Source organism: Phyllobates terribilis, unplaced genomic scaffold (assembly GCF_046119375.1).
Source record: "Phyllobates terribilis strain yellow unplaced genomic scaffold, ASM4611937v1 Scaffold_8__6_contigs__length_399053987, whole genome shotgun sequence".
In the NCBI taxonomy this organism is placed as follows: Eukaryota; Metazoa; Chordata; class Amphibia; order Anura; family Dendrobatidae; genus Phyllobates; species Phyllobates terribilis.
The window spans coordinates 270,135,105-270,151,904 of record NW_027362768.1 but is presented as its reverse complement, the minus strand read 5'-3'; the positions used below and the strand labels follow the sequence as shown (position 1 = coordinate 270,151,904).

At 43.5% G+C, this 16,800-nt stretch overlaps 1 pseudogene; it reads right to left on the bottom strand.

Annotated features, from left to right (window-relative positions):
- The window catches only part of LOC141157736 (meiotic recombination protein DMC1/LIM15 homolog), a 214,665-nt pseudogene extending 203,374 nt beyond the window's left edge, over positions 1-11,291 (bottom strand).
- Positions 11,292-16,800: the final 5,509 nt, after the last annotated feature.

Genomic DNA, 16,800 nt, shown 5'->3' with positions numbered 1-16,800 from the left:
GGTAGCTGTATGTAGTCCACCTGCAGTGTCTGAAACGGGTAATCTGCTTTTGGTGTGCATTTTGTGGGACTCAAATAGGTCTACCGGGGTTATGGTTCGCACAAACGAGACATACTTTGTAGGCGCATTCGGGAACCCTGGGGAGCACCAGTTTTGTAGCACCACTGCACACATAACACCCTTTGAGTTGTTCACAGGGGGAATGTGCTAGGGCAGCCATCATGGGGAACAGGCAGCGTGGGAGGCAAATCAAGGTGTTTACCTGCCATACCCCTGACTCTGACTGTAGAGCACCCGCTTTGGCCCATGCGTTCTGTTCGTGTGGGGGAGCCTGGGTCTGAAAGACCTGCAGTAGTTCACGATCAACGGCCACTGGGGCTGGTGCGGTGACAGTCTCCTTTGTTAAAAGGGTGCTTTCCACACTTTTGGTCACTGAGTTCCCGAGCAGGGCCGTGTCTGCTATGGCCAATATTCAAGTCAAAGGTAGTCGTGCTGCTTCCTTAGCTGCCTGGTTGACAAAGGCAATCCCTACTGCAAAGGGAGTTTGTTCAGTGTGTGTGCTGATAGATGCCCTTCAGGGAAGGGTGAGTGCTGTGAGTAGCTGTTCTACTGCCTCATAGGTTAGCCAGCAGAGGCCAGAAAATTACAGCTCCGCCAAATGGCGCCAAAGTCATGTGCAACGCTTTTAAACATATCTCGAGTCTGAAAATGCATTAATCTCTTTTTCCAGATTGCATGCTGCAGTGGGTACCTTCAGCTCAGCCTCTGGTGTAGAGCAGCTGGAGGAGAGTGGTTCATGTATTACTGCTTTACCATTGTGGACTGCTGCATACCCTGTGATGAACCGTCCTTGATCGTTGTTCCAAGCTCTGGAATCATCTACAAAATACTCAGTAGAGGGGTTAGTGAGTGGTACAACAGTGATATTTAACAAGCCCTATGTTTCTGCCTCCATCAATGCCGGACAGTCATGATCATGTGTCAGTGTCAAACTGAACTTCCTCATCTACTAGTTTAAAGGGGCAGGTTTTGGATCAGTCCCTCCCTCTCCTCCACCCTGATATTCTCCTCCCTTTTCTATATCCACTGGTAGTCATGTAGCTGGATTTAGAACATTACAGCATTTAATAGTTATATGGGGGGATATTAACCCCTTTACAACCCAAGGTGGTTTGCACGTTAATGACCAGGCCAATTTTTACAATTCTGACCACTGTCATTTTATGAGGTGATTACTCTGGAATGCTTCAACGGATCCCCCTGATTCTGAGAATGTTTTTTCGTGACATATTGTACTTCATGATTGTGGTAAAATTTCTTCGATATCACTTGCGTTTATTTGTGAAAAAAACAGAAATTTGGCAAAAATTTTTCAATTTTCAAAATTTGAATTTTTATGCCCTTAAATCAAAGAGATATGTCACACAAAATAGTTAATAAATAACATTTCCCACATGTCTACTTTATATCAGTACAATCTTGGAACCAATTTTTTTTTTTTATTAGGGAGCTATAAGGGTTAAAAGTTGACCAGCGATTTCTCATTTTTCCAACAAAATTTACAAAACCATTTTTTTAGGGACCACATCACATTTGCAGTCACTTTGAGAGGTCTTTGTGACAGAAAATACCCAAAAGTGACACCATTCTAAAAAGTGCACCCCTCAAGATGCTCAAAACCACATTCAAGAACTTTATTAACCCTTCAGGTGCTTCACAGGAATTTTTGGAATGTGGAAGAAAAAAATTAACATTTAACTTTTTTCACAAAAATGTTATTTTAGACCCAATTTTCATTATTTTTGCAGGGGTAACAGGAAAAAATGGACCCCAAAATTTGTTGTGCAATTTCCCCTGAGCACACAGATACCCCATATGTGGGGAAAAAACACTGTTTGGGCGCACGGCAGGGTTCGGAAAGGAAGAAGCGCCATTTGACTTTTTGAATGTAAAATTTGCTTGAATAATTAGCGGACGCCATGTTGCGTTTGGAGAGCCCCTGATGTGCCTAAACAGTGGAAGCCCCCCACAAGTGACACCATCTTAGAAACTAGACCCCTCAGGGAACTTATCTAGATGTGTGGTGAGCACCTTGAACCCCCAGGTGCTTCACAGAAGTTTATAACATTGAGCCGTAAAAATACAATTTTCACATTTTTCCCACAAAAATGTTTTTCAGCCCCCAATTTTGCATTTTCATAATGGTAACAGGAGAAATTGCACCACGCAGTTTGTTGTGCAATTTCTCCTGAGTAAACAGATACCCCATATGTGGGGGAAAAACACTGCTTGGGCATACGGCAGGGTTCGGAAGGGAAGGAGCCCCATTTGACTTTTTGAATGTAAAATTTGCTTGAATAATTAGCGGATGAGCCTCTGATGTGCCTAAACAGTGGAAACCCCCCACAAGTGACACCATTTTGGAAACTAGACAGGGAACTTATCTAGATGTGTAGTGAGCACCCTTAACCCCCAGGTGGTTCACAGAGTTTTAAAACATGGAGCCATGAAAATAAAAAAATCTAACTTTTTCCACAAAAATTATGTTTTAGCCCCAATTTTTTATTTTCACAAGGGTAAGAGGAGAAAATGGAAATCAAAAACTTTTGTGTAATGTCTCCTGAGTACGCCAATATCCCATATGTGGGGAAAATACAGTGTTTGGGCGCACGGCAGAGTTCAGAAGGGAAGGAGCACTGTGTGACTTTTTGAACGCAAAATTGGCTGGTATCGAGAGCGGACGCCATGTCACGTTTGGAGAGCCCCTGATGTGCCTAAATAGTGGAAACCCCACACAAGTGACCCATTTTGGAAACTACACCCCTCAAGGATTTTATCAAGGGGTGTAGTGAACATTTTGAACCCAGAGGTATGACACAGAATTTGATAACATTAGGTCATCACATTGAATAAGTTGTCATTAGTCTTGAGCGCAAGTGCTCACTACTTGAGTTTGCATAGGGTACTCAGGTATGCACCATGTATTACGGGTGCTCGAGTGACCTGTTCCAGTACCCGGCCGCATGTTTCACGGATATTAGACACCCAAAAAAAACATGCGGTGATCGCTCGTGCATCGTGGGCAATTCCCGCAAGTTTTTTTTGGCCACGAAGCATATGGGGTGGAGACTCGAGCATGTCACTCGAGCACCCGCAATACTCAGTGCATACCCGAGCACCCGATGCAAACTCAAGTAGCGAGCACTTGCGCTCAACACTAGTCGCCATATTGTCATCTTTTCTTTTTTAACTTTTGAAAAAAATCCCAACCCTAACCCTAGCCCAACCCTAACCATAGCCCAACCTTAACCCTAGTGCAACTCTAGCCCAACCCTAACCCTAGCCCAACCCTAACCCCAACCCTAACCCCAACCCTAACCCTAGCCCAACCCTAACCCCAACCCTAACCGTAGCACAACCCTAACCCTAGAGTTTATTTTTTACACCGTTCCTTGTGTGGTATGAGTGATTAGACGACTTTATTCTTTGGGTCGGTGCGATTACAGTGATACTAGAATCATATGGGGTTTTTATGATTGACAGCTGTCACACACTAAAAGACGCATTTTTTTGTAAAATCTAGTGTTTGCATCGCCATATTTTGAGCGCTATAATTTTTCCATATTTTGGCCGACAGAGTTATGTGATGGCTTGTTTTTTGCGGGATGAGTTGACGTTTTTATTGGTGCCATTTTCAGGCATGTGACATTTTTTGATCGCTTTCTATTCCGATTTTTGGTAGGCAGGAACTGTTTTTTCTTTTTAAATTTTTATGCTGTTCCGCATGTGGTAAAATTGGTAAGGTAGCTTAATTTTTCGGGTCAGTACGTTTACAGCGATACCACATTTATATCATTTTTCTATGTTTAGGCGCTTTTACACAATAAAAGCTATTTTATAGAAAAAATATTTTTTTGCATAGCTTTATTCTGAGAGCTAGAACTTTTTTTATTTTTTGGCTGATTGAGCTATATGGCAGCTTGTTTTTTGCAGGACAAGATGACGTTTTCAGCGGTACCATTTTTATTTATATTAGTTGTTTTGATCGCGTGTTATTCCATTTTTTGTATGGTGATAAAGCATTGTTTTTTGCTTTGTTTTTTATTTATTTTTTTACCATGTTCACTGAAAGGGCTAACTAGTGGGACAATTTTATAGGTCAGGTCGTTCAGGACGCGGCGATACCAAATATGTGTACTTTTATTGTTTTGTTTTGTTTTTTCATAATAATATTTACTGATGGGTACATTATATTTTATTTGGTGGATTATTTTTTTTATTTTATTTTTTTATATTTTTACAATTTTTTATTTTTTTTTTCACTTTCTGATACTTTTTTTACTTTTATACTTTGTCCCACTATGGGACTTTCACTTTTTAATTCTGATCGCCTACATAGCATAGGGATGGAGCACCATCCCTGTGCTATACAGGCTGTCAGCACTGCAGATGCAGAAGATACTTTGGTCATGCACTGCGCATGATCAAAATATCTTCCTGCTGTCTGGTGACTCGGATGTTGTCATGACGACATCGGGTTGTCATGGCAACATCCGGGAAGCAGCGGCAGACAGCGCTGGAGGCCGGGAGAGGAGGTGAGTATTGCGTTCACCTCCCCTTGCACCCGAAATGCTGAGATCGACTTCGATAGGTCACATGATCCTAACCTCGCTCTCCATAAAGTAGAATCCCTTGAGCTGGCCCAACTTGCCCGTTCCTCGGCAATACTTTGAGATCTAGTAGCAGCTCAACAAGAAGCTAACAAACTAATAGAATTGGCATACAGAAGCTCCCTCTAAATTTGCTGTTGCAAATATATGCTAAAATGCTGGTGAATAGGTTACAGGCTCTGCTAGCTAAAAATATATACTTGCATCAGGTGTGGTTACTCCATGAAAGCCCTGATATTAAAGGAATCACCATAGGGCAGACAGAATACAAATGCATGGCGTTCGCGGACGATGTTCTGCTATATATTACCCAACCCACATCCATTCCCTCAGTTATGGCTGAAATAGATCACTTTGGCACCTGGTCGAATTTTATGGTCAATACATCCAAATCTGAAGCGTAAACATTTCCTTTTCCAGTGATACACAGGCGTTTATCCAATCTAATTTTTCCTTTGCCTGGCCAACTCAGGGAATAAAATATCTGGGAATTCAAATTCATAGAGATCTCTCCCAATAATTCAAGCTCAACTTTAAACCCCTACTGGAAAAAATCAATAGAGATTAGTGATGAGCGAGTATGCCTCATTAACCCTTTCGGCGTGCTGTATTTTGGCGTGCTCGGTATTTCATTCATTGTCGCCAGATGTTGGAGGTGTGGAGTGGGAGAGGGGACGATGACGCACATTTGGTGGGAGTGTCCTACAATAAAGAATTTTTGGATACAAGTGGTCCTTCTTCTCAAGAGGATAACTGGCCTAACCGTCCCTAATTCACCTGAGGCACTATTTCTTCTAATGTTATCAATAAAGCAAAGATGGCATCTGCAAGGAGTTTGTATGTTCTCCCCGTGTTTTCGTGGGGACATACTGATAGGGAATTTAGATTGTGAGCCCCAATGGGGACAGTGATGTTAATGTATGTAAAGCGCTGCAGAATATGTTGGCACTATATAAAAACAAAGATTATTATTATTCCCTAAAGGTAAAATATTACAAGATGTAACCTGGACAGCTAGAAAAGTGGGCTGAAGAGGCAACATGCAGACCGGACATGGGAGTTTTAATTAAAGAGGTTATCCACTACTATGGAGAATACTCCAATATATTTAAACAGTAGAAATAAGTTTTTTTGTAAATACCTTCTGCTGTGCGTCTTGCCTGTGAGTGGCGCTATTGCTGACCGCTCACCAGGCATCACATGACTCGGCTTCAGCTGGCTCTGGCATCCGCTGATGTCATGTCTAGTAATGGCTGCAGCCGGGCGTAACTCAGGGACGCGCTCCCCGCTGATTGATGGGCTCTGGGCAGGGTTTCACAGCACGTCAAATCCCAGCATCCACCGCGCGCTTTCCCTCTGCTCTGCATTCATTGGGAAAGCGAGCGGTGGATGCTGGGCTGTACTTGACCCCCTGGACAATGCGCAAGCGCGGCTTAAACCTGCACATTGTGCAAGCGCGGATGTCACACACACACACACAACACAAGCTGGATAATACTGAAAACTGCGCAAGCGTGGAATTTGAAAGCCGCCGCAAACACTCGGACAGAATGCAAATTTGAGTTGGCGGCGACTACCATGACTGAATACAGGAAAGAACACCGCTATGACTGAATGAGCAAGTAAGTTATAAGTATATAAAGTGGTTTGGGCAAATGAGTACAGCAGAGATTTTCATGGAAAAAGCATGTTAGTGATGCACATTGTATCACTAACTGTGACCTGGGGACAGTTTAAATTATACAAATGACATGACAGGTTCCCTTTAAGGAACGATGCCTTGCAAGCTTATTGACGTAACTTGTGTTATGGAGACCCTCTTTGTTATTAAGGAGAACTTTGGAATAGACAGCAAAGGGTCTTCACATTGCCAGTGAGATTCAAATTAAAATACTTCATCGATGAAGGGAGAGAGACAAAATACATGCGACATGCATTGTCAGCAGGTAGAGTCTTCTGTGTGGCAACTAAGACTCACCACATTTATTAGCTAGACAAAAAGGAAACTACAATTCTTGCATACAACTGAACAGGAAACCAAAATAGACAATCAGTGATAACACGCTTCCCTTGGCCCAACGTAAAACCTTCTTGTCAGGGAATTCACAGCAAACCAGTATCTTAGTCAGACATTCCATGATGCAAGTCTTAAGCAGAGACTACAGTGCTGGCCAAAGTATTGGCACCCCTGCAATTCTGTCAGGTAATACTCAGTTTCTTCCTGAAAATGATTGCAATCACAAATTCTTTTTTATTATTATCTTCATTTCATTTGCTTGCAAGGAAAAAACACAAAAGAGAATGAAGTAAAAATCAAATCATTGATCATTTCACACAAAACTCCAAAAATGGGCTAGACAAAAGTATTGGCACCCTCAGCCTAATACTTGGTTGCACAAGCTTTAGCAAAAATAACTGAGAACAACCGCTTCCGGTAACCATCAATGAGTTTCTTACAATGCTCTGCTGGAATTGTAGACCATTCTTCTTTGGCAAACTGCTCCAGGTCCCTGATATTTGAAGGGTGCCTTCTCCAAACTGCCATTTTGAGATCTCTCCACAGGTGTTCTATGGGATTCAGGTCTGGACTCATTGCTGGCCACCTTAGAAGTCTCCAGTGCTTTCTCTCAAACCATTTTATAGTGCTTTTGGAAGTGTGTTTTGGGTCATTGTCCTGCTGGAAGACCCATGACCTCTGAGGGAAACCCAGCTTTCTCACACTGGGCCCTACATTATGCTGCAAAATTTCTTGGTTGTCTTCAGACTTCATAATGCCATGCACACAGTCAAGCAGTCCAGTGCCAGAGACAGCAATGCAACCCCAAAACATCAGGGAACCTCCGCCATGTTTGATTGTAGGAACCGTGTTCTTTTCTTTGAATGTCTCTTTTTTTTTCCTGTACACTCTATGTTGATGCTTTTTGCCAAAAAGCTCTACTTTTGTCTCATCTGACCAGAGAACATTCTTCCAAAACGTTTTAGGCTTTCTCAGGTAAGTTTTGACAAACTCCAGCCTGGCTTTTTTATGTCTCGGGGTAAGAAGTAGGGTCTTCCTGGGTATCCTACCATACAGTCCCTTTTCATTCAGACACCGACGGATAGTACGGGTTGACACTGTTGTACCCTCGGACTGCAGGGCAGCTTGAACTTTTTTGGATGTTAGTTGAGGTTCTTTATCCACCATCCGCACAATCTTGCGTTGAAATCTCTCGTCAATTTTTCTTTTCCATCCACATCTAGGGAGGTTAGCCACAGTGCCATGGGCTTTAAACTTCTTGATGACACTGCGCACGGAAGACACAGGAACATTCAGGTCTTTGGAGATGGACTTGTAGCCTTGAGATTGCTCATGCTTCCTCACAATTTGGTTTCTCAAGTCCTCAGACAGTTCTTTGGTCTTCTTTCTTTTTTCCATGCTCAATGTGGTACACACAAGGACACAGGACAGAGGTTGAGTCAACTTTAATCCATGATAACTGGCTGCTAGTGTGATTTAGTTATTGCCAACACCTGTTAGGTGCCACAGGTAAGTTACAGGTGCTGTTAATTACACGAATTAGAGACGCATCACATGATTTTTCAAACAGTGCCAATACTTTTGTCCACCCCCTTTTTTAGGTGGTTTGGTGTGGAATTGTATCCAATTTGGCTTTAGGACAATTATTTTTGTGTTTTTTCATTGAAGACAAATTAAATGAAGATAATAATACCAAAGAATTTGTAATTGCAATCATGTTCAGGAAGAAACTGAGTATTATCTGGCAGAATTGCAGGGGTGCCAATACTTTTGGCCACTACTGTATATAGAATAGATTGTTTTCCTAAATAAATAATGAATCTAGATATAAAAAATTAACCATAACACTTGTAATCATAAAGCCTCTGCCTCTGCTAAATGTAGATGTGAATGATGCATTGTGTACCTGCTATCTATTGTACATATGTTTGAACAAATACAACACTAAAGTTCACCTCATGCTCATAAAGTGGACTGATATGTTCTATGCATAGGCGGATTATAATGAGGGCAATCTGGGCTACCGCCCGGGGTCCGGAGCTCCGAGGGGGCCCATGGCCAGACTGCCCTCATTATAATATTAGGTGTGCCGCCCACAGGACAATGCAGCAGACACGAACATGCAGCATACTCTGCGTGCCCACGTTTGCTGTACTCACACACGGAGACCCTGGGATTCCCCTGTGGTGCGGGCTCCACCCCCTGTTCCTCTTGTGCTTAGTGCTGCCTTTCTTCCTGTTTCCTCCTGCTGGCAGCTCCTGGTGACAGTAAGAAACAAATAACTGCTTCCTGTTCTGTGAGAGTGAATTGGGCATGTCACCCTGTGGGCTGCAGGGTATGTGACCATGGGGGGGACCATAAGACATATGACCATGGGGGGAGGCGCAAGTTATGTGACTATGAGGGGGCAGCATGGTATATGACCATGGGAGAGCTGCAGGGTATGTGACCATGGGGGGCCTGCAGGGTATGTGACCATGGTGGGGCTGCAGGGTAGGTGACCATGGGGGGGCTGCAGAGTATGTGACCATGTGGGGGGGACACAAGGTATGTGACCACGGGGGGCCACAGGGTATGTGACCATGGGGGGGCTGCAGGGTATGTGACCATGGGGGGTCTGCAGGGTATGTGACCATGGGGGGCAGCAGGGTATGGGACCATGGGGGGCAGCAGGGTATGTGACCAAGGGAGGGCTGCAGGGTATGGGATCATGGGGGGGGCTGCAGGGTATGTGACCAAGGGAGGACTGCAGGGTATTGGACCATGGGGGGAGGGCAGCAAGGTATGGGACCATGGGGGGAAGCACGGTTTGTGACCATGGGGGGGTTGCAGGGTATGTGACAATGGGGGGCAGCAGGGTATATGACCATGGGAGAGCTGCAGGGTATGGGACCATGGAGCATTTGGAAGGTTTTGCTGAGAAGTAAACATGCGGTCAAAGGAGCTCTCCATGCAGGTGAAACAAGCTATCCTTAAGCTGCAAAAACAGAAAAAAAACCTCCGAGAAATTGCTACAATATTAGGAGTGGCAAAATCTACAGTTTGGTACATCCTGAGAAAGAAAGAAAGCACTGGTGAACTCATCAATGCAAAAAGACCTGGGCGCCCATGGAAGACAACAGTGGTGGATGATCGCAGAATCATCTCCATGGTGAAGAGAAACCCCTTAACAACAGCCAACCAAGTGAACAACACTCTCCAGGAGGTAGGCGTATCAATATCCAAATCTACCATAAAGAGAAGACTGCATGAAAGTAAATACGGAGGGTTCACTGCACGGTGCAAGACACTCATAAGCATCAAGAAGAAAAAGGCTAGACTGGACTTTGCTAAAAAACATCTAAAAAAGCCAGCACAGTTCTGGAAGAACATTCTTTGGACAGAAGAAACCAAGATCAACCTCTACCAGAATGATGGAAAGAGAAAAGTATGGTGAAGGCGTGGTACAGCTCATGATCCAAAGCATACCACATCATCTGTAAAACACGGCGGAGGCAGTGTGATGGCTTGGGCATGCATGGCTGTCAGTGGCACTGGGTCACTAGTGTTTATTGATGATGTGACCAGGACAGAAGCAGCCAAATGAATTCTGATGTATTCAGAGCCATACTGTGTGCTCAGATCCAGCCAAATGCAGCCAAACTGATTGGTCGTCGTTTCATTCTACAGATGGACAATGACCCAAAACATAAAGCCAAAGCAACCCAGGAGTTTATTAAAGCAAAGAAGTGGAATATTCTTGAATGGCCAAGTCAGTCACCTGATCTCAACCCAATTGAGCATGCATTTCACTTGTTAAAGACTAAACTTCAGACAGAAAGGCCCACAAACAAACAGCAACTGAAAACCACCGCAGTGAAGGCCTGGCAGAGCATCAAAAGGAGGAAACACAGTGTCTGGTGATGTCCATGAGTTCAAGACTTCAGGCAGTCATTGCCAACAAAGGGTTTTCAACCAAGTACTAGAAATGAACATATTATTTACAATTATTTAATATGTCCAATTACTTTTGGTCCCTTTAAAAACAGGGTGGCACATGTTAAGGAGCTGAAACTCCTAAACCCTTCATCCAATTTTAATGTGGATACCCTCAAATGAAAGCTGAAAGTCTGAACTTCAACTGCATCTGAATTGTTTTGTTTAAAATTCATTGTGGTAATGTCTAGAACCAAAATTAGAAAAATGTTGTCTCTGTCCAAATATATATGGTCCTAACTGTATATGTGGGCTCTGATACCATCTCATGACATATAGCCACAGTGAGAAACACACAAAGGGACTGACGTCACCCAGCAGACTCACCATGCTTGATGTTAAGGGCAGCAACAATACATCAATTAGCCTTAAAGTGAACCTGACAGCTGATTCATGCTGCCCCAAACCACAGGCAATATGAATCAGTCTATTTTACTCACTTATATGGTGCCATTAATTCCACAGCACTTTACAGACATCCCCATCACTGTTCCCATTGAGAGTCACAATCTAAATTGGCTTTCACTATTTCTTTGGAGTGTGCAAAGAAACCAGAGGGCCCGGAGGAAACCCACACAAACATGGAGAGAACATACAAACTCCTTTGCAGATGTTGTTGGTTTCATCATTTTAGCCAGGTATGTTTTCATCTAAAACGCTGCAGTGTTTTAGAGGAAATATACAATCAATTTAAAAGCCATCCAGGGACCATGCTGCTCAGGTAACTAGTCCAAAAGGCCGGTTCCCAGAAAATGCTGGTGAATAGGTTACAGGCTCTGCTAGCTAAAAATATACACTTGGATCAGGTGTGGTTACTTCCTGGAAGGGAGGTTCACGACAAAACTTTAAAGACTATCAACATTATTCCTTACGCCCAGACTCAGAACACCCCCTTATTAATACTTTCACTAGACACTGAAAAGCGTTTGTCAGGGTATCTTGGCATGCCATATATAACTCTCTTAAAAAAAATTAACATTGGAAATCTTATTATAGCTAAGATATTGGCCCTCTACTGTAACCAATCTGCCAGATTAAAAATAAATGGAACTATATCGTCGCCACCCGTAATGACTAATGGAACAAGACAGGGATGCTCCCTTTTCCCCCCTCTTATACATTTTTGTGATGGATCATCTATTATCATCAATCCATGAAAACCCTGATATTAAAGGAATCACCATAGGGCAGACAGAATACAAATGCAAGGCGTTCGCGGACGATGTTCTGCTATATATTACTCAACCGCACACATCCATTCCCCCAGTTATGGCTGAAATAGATCACTTTGGCACCTGGTCGAATTTTATGGTCAATACATTCAAATCTGAAGCGTAAACGTTTCCTTTTCCAAAGATACACAGGCGTTTATCCAATCTAATTTTTCCTTTGCCTGGCCAACTCAGGGAATAAAATATCTGGGAATTGAAATTCATAGAGATCTCTCCCAATAATTCAAGCTCAACTTTAAACCCCTACTGGAAAAAATCAATAGAGATTAGTGATGAGCGAGCATGCTGTTATGTTCTGCTACCAGAGCTAAGGAAAGAGAGGAGATCTGTCCCTACGATAGAACTCAGCTTTATCCCTACTATGTAACAGGGGACCTGATCCTGCGATCAGACCTGCTAAAGTCCTAAGCTAGTCTGTACGGAGACCTATAGATGTGGGGAAGGAATCCCTACAAGTACTAAGGACTGGGAGGAAAATGGGACACCTCCTAACAGAAATAGTAGCAGACAGACAAACAAACAAAATATATAGAACACTGAGGTCCGTAGACCAAGCAAACTAACAGAGTTAGATACAGAGCACAGGCTAGCTAGAAAGTAGTTATACAATGAAGTCCAGCAAAGCCAGAAGGGCGGAGCAGGATTAAATAGGCCAACAAGGTCATGTGACCAGCAAAGAAAAAAACCTAAGAGCAAGGTTCTAACAGTACCCCCCCTTCTAAGAGGATCCTCCGGATCCCCTAGGACCAGGCTTATCAGGAAATCTCCTGTGAAATGCTCTGATAAGTCTGGACGCGGAAACATCATCTGACCTCACCCAAGAGTTATCCTCGGGTCCGAAACCTTTCCAGGCCACAAGATACTGCAAACTACCTCTATACCGTCTAGAGTTAAGGATGCGAGAAATTTCATATTCCCCGTCCTCCACCACCGGAGGAACAGAGGCAGAGGCGTCACCATCCGACACAACAGCTTTTTTTAACAGAGAGACATGAAATACCGGATTAATTCTCCAGGAGGTAGGAACCTCCAACCTAACAGCAGATTGGTTGACAACCTGAAGCACCTTAAAGGGCCCTACAAACTTGGGACCCAATTTCTTAGAAGGAATCCTCAACCGCAGATTCCTAGAGGACAACCAAACCATGTCACCAACAGCGAACAAAACCTCCTGTCGTTTCCTATCAAAGTAGTCTTTAGATTTTCTGTTGGCCTCCTGAAGATTACCACGCACATCCGTCCAAACTCTCTCCAAATCACCGGAAAAATTCTCCTCCTCAGGCACGGCAGATCCCAACTTGGAGAATGACCCAAACGACGGATGTCTCCCAGAACAACAAAAAAAAGGCGAACAACCAGCAGAAGAAGATGTATGATTGTTCAGAGCAAATTCAGCAAGTGGCAGAAACTCAGACCACCCCTCTTGATTGTCTGCCACAAAACAACGCAAGAACTGCTCAACATCCTGGTTTTTCCTTTCTGTCTGGCCATTAGATTCAGGATGATATCCGGACGAGAACGATAAATGAACTCCCAACCTGTCACAAAAGGCACGCCAAAAACGAGCCACGAACTGAGGACCCCTATCAGAAACAATGTCAGTAGGAACGCCATGAAGTCTGACAATTTCCTTGACAAAGGCCTTAGCGAGAGTTTTAGCGCAGGGCAGTTTGACGAAGGGAACCAAGTGACACATCTTGCTTAAACAGTCCACGACCACCCAGATGACAGTAAAACCCTCAGAGGGGGGAAGGTCAGTTATAAAGTCCATAGCCAAATGTGTCCAAGGAGCACTGGGAACCTCCAAAGGACAAAGCAACCCCGCAGCAGGAGTATGTGAGGACTTAGATCTAGCACATATAGTACATTGACGCACCCACTTAATGACTTCCTTCTGCCATCCAGGCCACCAAAAACTGCGACCCACCAGTCTCTTGGTCTCAGAGATTCCGGGATGACCTGCCAACCGAGATTCGTGACACTCAACAAACAAATCTCTCCTAAAGGTCCCAGGCACAAACAACCTCCCATGAGGAGTGTTAGATGGGGCATTCTCCTGTGCTTTAAGAATCTCATCTTCCAAAACGGAGTCCAAAGCAGCTATCACAACACCTTCTTGTAAAATGTTCTCCTCTTTCTCAGCACCGACTATGGGAGAAAAACTGCGAGACAAGGCATCCGCCTTAACATTCTTAGTACCAGGGATGTAAGTAACGGAGAAATTAAACCGCGAGAAAAACAGTGCCCACCTAGCCTGACGGGCATTCAGGCGCTTGGCAGCATCAAGATATATCAGATTTTTATGATCCGTAAGAACCTGAACGGGAAATTCCGCACCTTCCAAGAAGTGGCGCCAGTGTTCAAATGCGAGTTTAATAGCCAATAATTCCGGATTACCAATATCGTAATTCAGTTCAGTCTCCGAAAAATTTTTTGAAAAAAAGGCACAGGGATGTAATCCATCCCCGTTATCCTGAGACAATACTGCGCCAACCCCCACAGAGGAAGCATCAACCTCAACCAAAAACGGCTTAGTCACATCAGGCTGCATAAGGATGGGAGCAGAGGTGAACCTCTCCTTGAGATACACAAAAGCTTCAATAGCCTCAGAAGACCACTGAACCGCATCAGCACCTTTCCTGGTGAGATCGGTCAGAGGTTTGACAATACTAGAAAAATTTTTTATGAATTTTCCCTAATAATTGGCGAAACCTAAAAACCTCTGTATCGATTTCAAACCAATAGGCCTAGGCCATTCCTGTACAGCTTGAACTTTAACCGGGTCCATCTCAAAACCTTCGCTGGAGATAATGTAACCCAAAAAACTAATTCTCTGTACAGCGAACTCACATTTCTCCAGCTTAGCAAAAAGCGAATTGTCCATTAACAACTGTAATACCTCACGTACGCTCCGCCAATGAGACTCCAGATCCGGCGAATAAATCAAAATGTCATCCAAATACACAACCACATTTTAGCCGATCAAAGGTCTAAGGATGTCATTAATAAGATTCTGAAAAAATGCAGGAGCATTAGTAAGACCAAAAGGCATAACCAGATTCTCAAAATGACCCACAGGAGTGTTAAAAGCAGTCTTCCATTCGTCACCCTCCTTCATGCGCAACAGATTGTATGCCCCCTTAAGGTCAATTTTAGAGAACCACTTGGCCCCCATTAACTGGTTAAATAAATCAGGAATCAATGGCAGTGGGTAAGGATTGCGTACAGTAATTTTGTTAATCTCACGAAAATCCAGACAAGGACGTAAACCGCCGTCCTTTTTTTTTACAAAAAAAAATCCAACCGCCACAGGAGACTTAGAGGGCCTAATGTGACCGGCGGCCAAACTTGTCTGTATGTATTCCTCCAAAGCCTTCCTCTCAGGAATAGTAAGGTTAAATAAACGACTTTTAGGAAGAGTCGCTCCAGGGACAAATTCAATAGAACAATCATAGTCTCTATGGAGAGGCAAAACCTGCGATTCCTTCTCAGAAAAAACTCTCCAAAAATCCTGAATAGGAACAGGCAATTCTCCACTATCCAAAGCTGCAATACGCCCGTTACAACACTTGTCATAACATTTATGGCTCCAGGATTTAATTTCACTGGTAGACCAATCCAGTACAGGATTGTACAATTTTAACCAGGGCAATCCCAATATTACTGGAGAAGGCAAGTTATTCAAAACTACCAAATCCAATTTCTCATGGTGAACACCATTAATAGTGAGAGGAAATTCACAGACCTTGAGAGTAATATTCTTCAAAGGGGAACCATCCACAGAAACCACAGCAATGGGGGATGATAAAGGTTCGGGTTTTAAATTGAGTCTTTCCAAGAATCCCCCATCAATTACATTCAGAGTAGACCCACAATCGACAAACACCCGAAATTCCATTAATTTTTCCTGAGCAATCGTGGAAGCAGCTAAAAATACACCCTTGGAATTTAAACAGGCAATACGGGCATGACTGACCATTTTTTTTTCTTTCTTCATACGAAGCTCACAGCCTTTAATCAAACGACCAGATTTTCCGCAATAGAAACACAAGCCTTCAAAAAATCTACGGTCTTTTTCTTGAGAGCGAGGTGCCACCGATCCAATCTCCATCGGTTCACCACTGTTAGTACACACATTCTCATAACCAGAAACTGACATAGCAGAGGATTTGCTCTCATTAACCCTTGCACGCAGTCTCCTATCCACCCGTATAGCTAATTGCATAGCCTGTTGCAAATCTTCAGGTGTAGGATAAGCAATTAGCAGGTCTTTAACCCTTTCATTGAGCCCAGCAAGAAATAGACTTTTCAGAGCAGAATCGTTCCACCCTGTTTGAGTAGACCATCGACGGAAATGAGTACAATATTTTTCCACATTACCTGATCCCTGTCTCAAACGTCTTAACTCAGTCTCAGCTGATGCGACACGGTCAGGATCATCATATAATAGCCCCAAAGCAGAAAAAAACTATCCACTGATCTGAAGCATGTATCACTAGGTTGCAAAGAAAAGGCCCACTCCTGAGGCTCTTTGCGCAAAAGTGACATTATGAACCCTATGCGCTGAGATTCATCCCCAGAGGACTTGGGTCTCAAACGAAAATACAATAAGCAAGCATTTTTAAATGAAAAAAATTCTCGGTGTTCACCAAAAAATAAATCCGGCAAACATACCTTAGGCTCCAAGAAATGTGCTCCAGGACAGTTACTCACGTGCTGACGGAGCTCGGCCACCTCCAGAGAGAGTCCCTGCAGGCGATGAGCCAAATCCTGAACCGACACCATGGTGGAACAGAAAAATCTTTCCTTAGAGAATTTGCAGGCTGGACTTACTGTTATGTTCTGCTACCAGAGCTAAGGAAAGAGAGGAGATCTGTCCCTACGATAGAACTCAGCTTTATCCCTA